Source organism: Ambystoma mexicanum, chromosome 2q, assembly GCF_040938575.1.
Source record: "Ambystoma mexicanum isolate Mex_15411 chromosome 2q, UKY_AmexF1_1, whole genome shotgun sequence".
NCBI lineage: Eukaryota > Metazoa > Chordata > Amphibia > Caudata > Ambystomatidae > Ambystoma > Ambystoma mexicanum.
Genome location: NC_090924.1, coordinates 1,265,147,332 through 1,265,160,363, shown reverse-complemented (window position 1 = coordinate 1,265,160,363; position 13,032 = coordinate 1,265,147,332).

Here is a 13,032-nt window from a genome sequence, read left to right as displayed (position 1 = left end):
TATTGGCCTGAAGTTGCCCAGCTACCGGCAGAAGAATATTATCAGCAATAACCAGTGCACCCAGAATTCATTTAGTCACTTTCCACCAACTTGGTGGGACCTCTGGATTATCGCCCCTCGTAGGTACATATCAAAGTACTGCAAAGGTGATTTCCCAAAGGTTCTGCTCTACAGCTAATACTTTTCCAACCATGCTGTGTTCAGAATTTCATCGAGTTAGTGGATCAGAGTATCCTATGCCCTTCCTGTATCCCATACGTGCAGCTGTCTTGATTGCCTATCATTAGGTGTGATCAGTAGTAGTCAATCTCCATCTCCTAGTGAGGCTGTGAACCGAGGCTTCTGGTCATCAGTCATTCATGTCTGAAACCACTTGCTAGAGCTACACATGTTTGGTCTTAGTTCAGTGATTCGAGCATGATCAACCACGCATAGTCAGGAAATTAGAGTTCAAAACCCACTCAGAGATGACCACTTTTGACTCATTGCATAAATCACAATATGTTTTTAATGCAGTTTAATATAATCCCTCTTTTCCTACAAGAATATATGAAAGCAACTATAACATTATATCAGTGAAACATCAAGTAATCTAAACACATTTTTGAGCATTTAAAAAAATAATGAAAAATAATTAGTTCAAATGCTCTGAAACACATTTCTCTATTGCGCTACACTACAATACGCTACACACCTGGTGTCGCATGAAGAGCGGAGCATCCATTGTACTCGTTCCTGGAGAAAAAATCGCATTCAAGTAACCAGCTTCCTCTGAGCTTCACAGGCATCTGTTTACGTAGCCTACGTGCTCTGGTCAGCTGCTTCCTCAGATGTTTTTGTTTTATTCATTATACTTTTGTTAAGCGCACAAAACCCTGGGGCCTCAAGGCGCTGCTACAACGGGGTACATGTTGCTTGGGGGATGGGCAGAGGGGATGGGATGAGGGGATGGGGTATAGGGGTGCTGAATAAAGAAGTAGCAGTCAGTCTTGATGGGGCTCTAGGTGAAGAGCCAGGTTTTCAGAGCCTTTCTGAAGGACCAGTAGGATTGTTTGGCTTTTAGCTGTGGGGGAGAGCGTTCCATTGAGATGCTGCCACTGAAGTGAAGCTTGCCCCTCCACATCTTGCCTGTTTAGATTTGGGCAAAATGAGCTTGTGCATGTATGCCCAGCCTGTCGGATTGGGCTTTCACCATTTTTGCTGGTCGGTTGGGGCAAGGTAAGGTGTGCCTGATAAGGCACTTTTCCATTTTGCCCTGATTGCTTGGGCTTTTTAATTTGCAGCGCTCGGTGCGCACTAGAACATCTTGGCTTCCCGGGCCAGCCTGTTCCTCCCCTGCCCTGCCCCCTCTCCTGATTGGCTGCTCATAACACCCCATCCCAGGGAAGCCCTCTGCCCATGCAGCCCCTGCGGCGAAGGGCCCTGAGCTAAAAGGCGGCTCCAACAGATTGTGTCTGCAGGTGCCAGCAGGGGAAGCCAGTGGCCAGCAGTAACTACCAAGGTAAGTGTGGCATGGGTGCGGAGTAGAGCAATCGCTCTACTCCAGATAGCCCTGCCACTCTACCTTGCCTCAGAACATAGCTGGCCAGGCTTCTATTACTAACTAGCTCCACAAATGGTGAGGATTGTTGAATTATTAACTGACCTGCACTGGGACAGTACTGTGAACATTAGCCTGCATCACACTTTTGGGGAACTGTTAATTTTGCCTTGAGCCACATATAAATAGTGCCACATTGGGATGGAGCTCTGATTATTAAGATAGAACTGTGAATGTTAACCTGCATCACTTATATAGTACCCTCAAATCCATGTGTAACAAACCATCTATTATATTACGAAAACCTACTGTATAACCTAATGAAAACCTACTGTATTGTGAAACTCGGGCCTCTCGCCCACTATACAGGACACTCAAATCTTAGCATAGCCTCCACCTCTGCCTACTATATTGTGAAACCGACTGTATTTTGAAACCTAGGCCTCTCTACCACTGTACAGGACTCTCAAATATAGGCATTGAGCCAAATTGGGAATGTTAGTTGAGAGACATATAACCCACTAACCAAAAAAAGCTCAAATGTCTGCATACTTAACTCACACAAAAACCCACATCTCGCACAGCAATCCGCACGCACTTCACCACATTGCAACCACAACCAAACACATAAGCCACACACAAGGACTGACATCGATCCGATACTGACACCCAGGCTCAGCGCACAGTGAAAACCGAACTGAAGCTGCCAACAGGACACCACTTCTCTCACTATCCTACTCCCTCTTCACCCTACTAACCCTCCTCACCTTCTCATTTGCTGATCCACTGGAGTGCCTGGGGACCAATTCCGTTGGTGACGGTGCACAATACAAATACCTTTAACATTAACAAAGCATTGTGCTGGGTACGGTGGAGCAGAGTTAGATAGATAGCAGTGCGTGGTCGATACAAGTTTTAAAGATGGTTCTTTCAATGACCGGCAGCCAGTGCACATTTCTTCTTTGAGATGTGCTCTCTTTTGGGGATATTGAGCGCTGCTCTGATGACATTGTTTCGAATCACTTGCAGTTTGTTTGCAGCGGTGCCTGCAAAGAGGGTGTTTACAGTAGTCCATCCAGGCTCTGAGGGTGGCCCTGGCAATGTTGAGGCAGTTGGCTGGTTCTAAGAACGGTTTAGCTGGCCGCACTGAGTTTTGTGGTATAAGCAGCTGAGGTAGCGATGGCATTAACATGTTGTGTCAGGGAGACCGATGAGTCGAGATAAATGCCAAGGGTTTTCACTGAAGAAGGGACAGGTTTAGGGATCCCGTCTATGCTGAAATTCAGGTATATGGGGCCCAGGTTCTTGATCATTGTGGGGGGCCCGATCAGCAGGATCTCAGTCTTATCGTTTCGGCAGAGGCCATTGGATGCCATCCACACTTGGGTAGTTAGGTAGATTCTGTTTAAGTAAAGGGAGTATTCAGCGTGATTGCCAGTGAGGGGGTAGCAGGATTTACGTGTCATCAGCATAATTGGTGTAGGAGATGCTGATGGAGTCCAGCAGATCGCAGAGGGGCTTAGCGAAGATGTTGTAGAGGGTCGGGGAACTCTGCATGATGGTGGGGGGAGGGGCATAAGCATCCCGAGAGAATACTTTCATGGGTCTATCAGCTAGGAATGAGATTACCCAGGATGTGGCTTGGGGGAAGAAATTGGCTGCGGAAGTGAGGTGGTGGCAGAATATTTGGTAGTCGACTAGGTCAAAGGTGGCCGAGAGGTCTAGGAGGAGGAGGAAGAGGGCCGGCTTGCCTTCATCTCTGAATGAATCAAGTTGGACTTTTAGGTTCTGCAAGGCTGATTCTGTTCCGTGTCCTGCTCGGAATCCAGATTGGCAGAGGCCAACGATTTGGTTGGTTACCAGATGGATTTGGATGTACGTGGCTCTGTCTAAGATCTTTATGAGAAAGGGGACTGTAGTGATTGGGCGGTAGTTGCTATGGATAGACTGATCAAGAGTGGGTTTCGTCAGGAGTGGGAGGGCCCACGCTTCCTTCAGAGAAGTGGGGGCTACACTAGTTGAGAATGAGGCATTGATGAAAGTCTTAACGAATGGGATGAGGGAAGCGGCACAGTCTTTGATTGGGGCAGGTGTCCCCGTTGCATCTAGATGGGTTGAAGCTTTTTAGAATAGCTTTGACTTCTGGTTCTCGGACGGGGTAGAAGTGGAAGGGGGTGGGTTGAGGAGGGCAGGGTCAGAGTAGGGAGGGGTGGGTAGAGACGTTTTTATTAATGCTGGTTTGTAGGGTAGTGAATTTCTGGAGCATAGCCATTTGAACATTCCAAGGTTTGTCGTTGGTGATGCCTAGGGGGTGTGTGGCTGGGGCTTCCAATTCTTTAAGGGTTGTGAAGAGCTCTTTTGTGTTGTACTTGACGTTGGTGATCCTATTGTTGTATGAGGCTGCTTTAGCTTGGATGATGGCTGATTTGTATCACTATGCAGCGGCTTTGAAGAGGGTTTTGTGGGCATCTGTTTAGAATTTTTTCTATGCTGTTTAAGCCTGGCGCTTCTTGGCTCTTAGATGTATAAGGTCTTGTGTGAACCATTGTTTGGCATGGGAGATGGCTTTGGCCTTGGACTAGGGGGGGCCACTGTGTCCCCCACTGATGCCATGGTCTTAAGGTACAGTGCTGCTAGTGCTTCTGGGTTGTCAGAGATGTGTGATATGAGGGCAGGTTGGAGTTCAGAGGAGTGGGATAATACTGGCTTGTGTGATTTTGCAGAAGCTCCTGGTCCAGGTGGGGAGCATGGGGGGGGGGGGCACATGTGATTGGTGGTTGCGGGATGGTAAATGTCACTACATAGTTCTCAGACCAGGGGCATGGGGTGATGGCCTGAATGTCCACTTTACAGTTGAGGTCCTCCACCCAGTCAAGGGTGTGGCCCTTAATGTGGGTGGGGGGAGGTTATGCAGTGTGTGTGAGCCTACGGCTTTCAGTGCGTTAGCTATATATGTGGCATTGTCATCTGTGGTGTCATTTAGACCTAGATTGAAATCGCCTAGGAGGAGGATGTTTGATGTCGGCTTGAGATTCGTGTTGACGATGTGAAGGTCATCTTTAAATGGGCCTAGTGTTCCTGGTGGCCTGTAGATGAGAATGGAACTGGTGTGGGAGGTGGTAAGTTTGAAAGCGAGCAAGTCATTTGGTCTCCATCTTGTTAGAGCATTGTCTGACAATATGTGCGAGTTTGTGGATGAGGGTGACCATGCAGCCACCTCTGGTGTCCTGTCTATCCACTCTTAGGACAGTGAAGCCAGGTGGGATGGCCAGTGATGGGGCTCAGCCGGAGGCTGCATGAAGCCACGACTCTGTGATGGCTAAGAGGTCTAGTTTGAGTGCGATTATGAGCTTGTGGATGTGCAGGGCATGGGCTGGGACAGATCAAGCGTAGGTCAGGGCTACTTTGATGTCGGTCGGTGTGTGTGTGTGTACTGATTGGGGGGACCTTAGCGTTGCTTTTGCTGGTGGCGGGGTGGTAGTGGTAGGTTTACAGGCTGCCTGGGGAGGCTAGAAGGAGTGGGATGTTTTTCGAGGTAGTGGTTACTGTACGGGCAGCGAGTTGATTGTTTCTCGTGTAAATGGGTGGTGGGTAGGTGTTGATGCTGGGGTGCTCCCTCCTTGCGCAGAGACATTTGTTCCTGATGTGGGTGGGGGGGGCTTTTTGAGCCCCAGGTGGTATGATCATTAGGTGATGTGTTACTTTCGCTATCATGGGTGGGATATATGTAACTTTAAATAATTGTGTTGTGCTGTGCAGTCTGGGGACGGCCTAGTATACCAATAAGGTTGCAATTCCAAATGCATTTGGTAAATCTGCATTGGTGAAGTAGCTGACCAAAGTAGTTGAAAAATAAATAAATGACGCCTACAATGAACCAAAAAAAGCCTGGCTTGAAACAGGAAACTGGCCTTTTGCTGCCCTTCCTTTGAGGAAGCCATCGGTAACCCCAGTTGTCATTAGCAAGGGGACCATTAATTTGCCTAACATTTGAAGATAAGATGTTCCACTTCTGAAAACGTGAGCCTGCTTTGGTTAACGCAATCAACCAATTGTCAAATAGGTAGGAAACTGAAACATTGGGTTTAGGGCTGGGTGATGTATTGAATTTTAGAGATATATCGATTCATTTTCAAAATTGATATGATGGGAATATTGTAAATATCATATATATATATATATATATATATATATATATATATATTCAGTGAAAAAAACTTTGTTAAAGGGACGTTATGGTTAAGTTGTGCTACTAAAAACCTATGAAATTCAGTGAAAAAACTTTGTTAAAGGGACGTTATGGTTACAAGTAAAACCGAAAAACCCCTGAAATTCGCCAGTTATGGTAAGCTAAGCAACCATACCTCGCGCCACCACCGTGCACTGCTAAGACTAACACCCACGACATCAAAGATGACATCACAAATATCATTGATGACATCACATGTATGTACTTTTCATGAAATATGTGTACAAGGGATTCCTATTATAATGTTGCGAAAAAAGTGTCAAGGATCATTGCAATAAATATCATACCCTAATTAGTGCATTGAACGATGCATTGATATAAATGGCATTCTATTATGGGGTTCTATCTAGTATACTAAGCTACTCATGCAGAAACATAGCATTGTGTGGCAGCGTACAAGATGAAGCTATAATATTCGTAATGTTAATATGTTGAATAATGAAATAATTGTTTTCTTAATAGATTTTGGTGTACTGTGAAATATGTAATACGTAGCTAATAAAACCCATGTATTACATAATTGCATTACTATAGACAAAACCCAAAGAGACAAGAACACATACCAATATGGGTATATACAGGGTTTCAAAGCTGCCATTTACCCTATATATATATATATATATATATGTATCACTTGATGTGATTGGACCCTAAGGAAAGTAGTGCGAGTACAATGTATGCAAATATGACCATATACAGGGAAAGTACAGCCATAAAAAAACAGAACTATCAAAAAGTGCTGATAACTCTATTGATTATCTTTATGCACAAAAAGGATTGCTGTCTTTCAAGCTTGTGTTTTCCCCTATGTATATGTTTCATATGATGTGACTGGACTCTAATGGAATTACTGTAAGAACCTACTTGAAGGATATGTCTACAAATAAAAATTTTAGTTTCTGACTGTTACTGAAGAAAACCATGTGGCCTAGATATGTCAGCAAAAGAAAAAAGAGTGAGCCAGACATGTGATGTCATCAATGATATTTGTGATGTCATCTTTGATGTCGTGGGTGTTAGTCTTAGCAGTGCACGGTGGTGGCGCGAGGTATGGTTGCTTAGCTTACCATAACTGGCGAATTTCAGGGGTTTTTCGGTTTTACTTGGAACCATAATGTCCCTTTAACAAAGTTTTTTCACTGAATTTCATAGGTTTTTAGTAGCGCAACTTAACAATAATAACTTTGACTTTATGTACATGTAATATGGAACATACTGAACCCCTCCTACTGAATTTGATGTCCGCAAACTTTTTTGATGTCCGCGGGATGTTCGGACAACAGTACCACTCCCTTCTTCACCTGATACCAATCATGTTGAAACCCCTAATTCTCCTGTTTTTGTTTCCGTTTCTGCCTCACCTTCTCTGTAATAAATTGTTAATATATGTTAAATAAAGTTGCCCTGAAATGTTCGTAAATAAATGAAAATGGAGGTGTCCTGAAGAACACTATACCTGTCCGTAGTGTTCGCTAGCAAGTTGAAACTGTTCTAAGAACACACGCAATGTCCTGAAATGTTCGTAAATAAACGGAAATGGGGGTGTCCTGAAGAACACTATACCTGTCCGTATTGTTCGCTAGCAAGTTGAAACTGTTCAAAGAACACATGCGGTGTTCTGAAATGTTTGGAAGTATCCTGAGGACGCTATGTCTGTCCGTATTGTTCGCTAGCAAGTTGAAACTGTTCAAAGAACACATGCGGTGTTCTAAAATGTTTGTAAATAAACGAAAATAGAGGTATCCTGAGGACGCTATGTCGGTCCGTATTTTTCGCAAGGAAGTTAAACTGTTCTAAGAACAAACGGTTGTCCGTAACTGTTCGTTTGACGTGTGACGCACTTTTAATTATTTCAGGACCCAAACAGTGTCCGTAGAACATCGACGCGCATGCGCAAACCAATGTCCGTGCATTTGGTGTCCTGCGGACAGCCGCTTCCTTCGCGAACATGTTCGCGAAGCAATCATGTGACCGCGCCCATGCTGATCGTGTCTTCCGAATGTGGACACTGTTCGTGTCCCTGAACAATTTAAAAGTACATTTTCAAGTAATCCACAATATTTCTCAATAAAAACTCACCATAGCACAAGTCCCACATACTAATCCTGAGTTTCTACATACTTTTAGAAAGTTTTTGAACCTTTTTTTGTGTCCGATCTGTCCGCGGACAGCACGCATGTCCGTGAACCGTGTACAAGCACCCCCTATAAAAGACCACGCCCTAGAGCTTATTCTCATTGTGTTTCTGGCTATTCTTCAGAGCACAGCTATTTTTTATGCAACTTGCAGATTACACCATCATCGAGATGGCATCCATGGCTGCACTACTACCACCTGGTGCTGCACCTGCTTCAGCACCACCCCCACCCCCTACACCACCACCACCTCCCCAAGGGCCTGAAGAGGAGAACAGGAGTGAGGATGCAGAGAAGAAAGAAGAGGATGATAATGAGGTAGTGGAAATCCCTACTACCCGCACTCGGCATGAGTCTTGGGTGTGGCAGTTATTTACCATTCATGGGAATGGTCCTAAGGCTCGTGCGAACCGAGTCACCTGCAATGAGTGCAAAATGGTACTCAGTCGCGGGAGGCATGGTTCGTACAGCTTCGGGACCACTACCATGAAGCGACTCCTAAGGTCATTTCACTCTGGGGCCATTCGCAAGGTTGTACCTTGCGAGGAGCGTAGTAGGTTGATTTCCTCTACTTCATCCTCCGTTTCTGATCCTGTCACCACAAGGAACACCTCTGTGCGACAGCGTCTTCCTCAAGCTTCCTCACAAGCCAAACATAATGCTGATGACCCTTACCTTTTGAGAGTCACAGTTGTGTGTATGTACTGCGACACAGTACTTTGCAGGGGGGAGCGACTTCGTAGTGCTTTTGAGACTATCGTCTCAGAGCACGAGAAGACCTGCTCACTACCCAAATAAAACCCACTCTACATCTTCCTCTCTCAGCTCGCCCTTTCTTATCCCTGTGGTAGGTGTACCTTTCCCCTCCTCTCCTAGTGTCGTGTATAAAATAACCAAAAAATATATAAAATAACAAAAATCTAAAAAAATAAGGCTCTTTTCAGAGCCGCCTTTCACAGTTAAAAAATAGAAGTGAAAATAAATGAAGCAGGGCCCTTTGTATTTTGTAGAAGTCCGCGGACATCTAAAATTTTGGGGTGCTACCCTATCATAACCATTGCAATTTTCTGGTTCTGGTGGCTCTGAAAAGAGCCTTTGGGAGGTGTTTGTGTTTCAAAAATTATAAATACTCAACACCTACTTCAAAATGGATGCTGTGATTCTAAAAAAGGTCACAATGCATTTTGTATGTTTCTTAGAAAAATCTGATTGCCAGCATAAGTTGGATGTACTCCATCTCTGCGAAAAATGTATTTACTACGAAACCTAATATTTTCATTGTGGAAAGAGGACATGCCAAAATCTCTTGGAAAGGCACAAACAGCCTTATTGACTTTGCAACTTGCTCTCTCCATTTGAGGACCAAATGAAGAAGAACAAAGCCACATTTGTCTCTGCGCAATCCGTGAAAAAATTACTTGAGAATTTGGAAACATGTCCATGACCTTCCCAAATCCTTCTTTCATTGCAAATTGCAAAGAAATTCCAGACACATGTCCTAAACTGTTCCCTCCACAATTAATTATGATTATATCTGGATGTTGCTCTGTCTCCAAAGTAGCACAGAGAGGTAACAAGACCAACCACTTCATTCCACGTACTCCATGCCAGTGTACTTCCACATGTGGGAATCCAAGATCTACAGCTGCTACTCAGGTTTCTGCATGCACCTTCAACCAATGTATCGAGTCTCCCAAAATCCAAACCATCTGTTTTCTGAAAGACAAAGCCATAGCTATCTGTTCTTCTCTCAGCAAAAAGAGTATCTGAGAAAAACTCTCCTGGCACAACACGCCAACTAAACTTTCCTGACCAATCCCTTTCAGTGCTCATTCTCATTTGCATGACTTCTGAACCCAAAAATCCCGGGATGTAACACCCGATGTCCGCGAACGACCGCCATGTCCGCGGACATATTGTAACATGAACAGCCCTTATACCATTTCCACTTCACTCTCTGTGCCATTCCCTCATTGGATGTAGCTAAGAAGTCACATGACCATCCACTGATCACATTCAAGACCTCTACATCTAACTGCATCATCATAGATCAGCACTGCAAATGTACTGTGAATCTCTGAGTACAAGTGTCATATCATTGGCAAGCACCATCTACAAGAAATACTGTACAAGTCTCCAAGATTTCTACTTGCAGCTCCATGCATATCCATATGCATGAACACAAACTACAGGTATGCATATTTTCTGTACAGTACATGAACACATTTTCTAACTGACTTTTAGCTTGTATAATCTGTAAAATGAATCTACTGTCTTTTTTTCAATCTCCTAAAATCAACTGTCACTTACAAATCTTTATACTAATTAATTTCTCTATACACACAAACACTCAAATCATGTTAAACTAACATTTTTGAAATGAAATATATAGACAACATATAGTCAAACAAAATTGCATGCACACTCTATGTTCAAATCTCAAACAATAATACTTGTACAATTACATAATTGTTTTTAAATTTCTTTATTTAATTACTTACATTTATATAGGACAAGCAGCCCATGACATTGAGACACTATTACTTGGAAGAGCTTAGTTACAGGAATAATGGTATTCAGTGGTACATTATGAATTTCACAAGACATAGTAAAGATATTTTGTTTGCTACAGTTAGTCATTGCAATACAATTTGTTCATTAAGAACATATCATATGTATTCAACTTGTGCGACGTATCTTATATAAATAAGATAGTTTTAATGGCTTTGAGGAAGGCGCTGAGGATTTCAATAACAAAAATCAATGTCTAAATTAAAAACAGTGCTATATACAAACAAAATTACTAATTTGTTTCTTTTACAATTGCAGTGAAGACCATTCTCCTGAAAAGAAGCAGCCGAATTTGAAGTACAAAGAACAACTAAAAAGTAACCTGCTCATTTTAGAAAAAAAAGTAAGTAGAATATCACCATAATATTTGTATTATTACTCAAACACACTGTAAGGTTATTTTATGCTATTTCTGTGCCTAAAAATAGAGATTCTGCACCATTCTGTCCAAAAATCCCCATGTCTTAAACGGCGATTTACAGCCAGAATGGCCCACAAATTCCTATTTTTGACACACAAATTACCCAACTCAACCACTAGAATTTAGATGTTATAGAATAAACAACCGTTTTGATTGTATAGCATTAGATATACTATTTATACTTCTCCACACCACTAGCTTACTTTTTTCTGTCATCTGAACCCCAGTTTAGTAACACATTAATTCAAGAATACCCATCCCTACTAGTTGTAGTTCCCAATGCACAATCACACACCATTACATACATCTTTATCATCTTACTCAAACACTCATGCACACAGCACACATACATTGCAGAACACCCCAACCCATATCTTCTTTATTTTGTTCAACAGACCCTAAAGAATACCTACCAAAAATCAAGTCCGTAGAAAGCAACGCAGAAGTAGAGCAAATGAAAATAAGTGTCCAACATAAGCATCCATCTCTAGCACAATTTGTAAAAAGAAAGTTGAAACAAAACAGCTAATAGTCATTTAGTGAAACAAAAGAAGTTTCAAGTACACAAACTTTGCCTCCTCTATCAAAATGTAAACCAAACCAAAAAACCATTAGCAGAAAATTAGCTATCACTACAGATAAAACTGCTTCTTTAAATCTTGATATAGTTCAAAGTAAGCATACCAAGAAAAGTATTTTAGCCAAAATGTTCCGTCACAAAGTCCTTCAAAATCTTATAAAAACAGGAGAGAAACCAGGTTCAACGCTTAAGACCTATCGTAGGAAATTAATCTTAGAAGCGTTGATAGACAGTGCAATTAAGTTATTTATTTTAGTGTTAAAAAAAATGAAACCACTAACAAAACTAATAACTAAATTACAAAAAAGACTTCTCAATAAATGAAATGTCAACAGAAAGAACTTCTTAAGTATCTGCTGAGGTGAATGGAGTCACACTACAAGCACAGAACCATACTTTAATGAAGAAGCGTTCAAACAAATACAATTGGCATAAATAGCAGTGGTCGAGGTTATGGAAAAATTAATAATACCATAATGGAACAAGAAGTACTCCTTACAAAAATATGTCCTGAAAACTTAGAATTACCCCTCCATTCAACTGAATCAGAACGTCTAGTGTACAAATGGCCATGCACGTCAATGTGTAACATTCCCAAACAATTTTTCAAGTCTTTACGCCAATTCCTCAATCAATATGTGAAAAGCAAAGACCAAATCAAAATTAAACTACTGCAAAATATGGATACCTGTCCAGTACGCAAGTACACAGGACTACAAGGACATTCATTGGCCTGCATTATAGGACCTACTTGCAAAACCACCTTCCATGATATCAAAAGGATATCAACACATCATTCAACTATAAGAAATCTAGTTTATAAACTGTACTATGCTAAAAGTCCTGCTTTAGCACTAGCCAATTTAAATAACATTCTTCTACATGGTACAGCAAAAGACCTACTAGAAGAAATCGACTGTATCCAGAAAAAATATTTTGGAAGTGAAACCCACTTACAGAATGAAATAGCTGTAAACCAAATTAGTAACAATTCTACACATGGCAACCTTTTACTACACACATACAAAAAAGAAATACTCACATTTTAAAGTACATCAGCTGAAGTACCAAACCATGTGTGTGTATGTTGCCGCAGAACTTTTTATAAAAGTAACACAAACTGTAGACCTATCATACAAAATAGAAGACAATGAAGATTCTAAATGGTTTGAATTAGCTCTCTACCTTATAGCAGAAAACAAATACGAAATAACTGACCCCGTAATACTTTGTAGTTACTGCACTACACAACTTGACAACAACCAAACTCCTTCACATGCTATCACAAATAATTTTGAATTATATCCACTACCAAAACCCCTTCAACAACTTAATTTATATAAGAGCATCATAATTCAAACAGTGCACCCATTTCAAGCAATAATACACCTTCAACCAAAAACTGCAAAATTACCTCCCTCCTGAATTAGTGAAAGGTATTTGTGGAAAAGTAGTGTGTTTACCATTAGATCTAAAAGAAAATGTGCACACTCTAGGAGTGCAACGTCCAATGCAACAATCTTTAATTATCTTGGT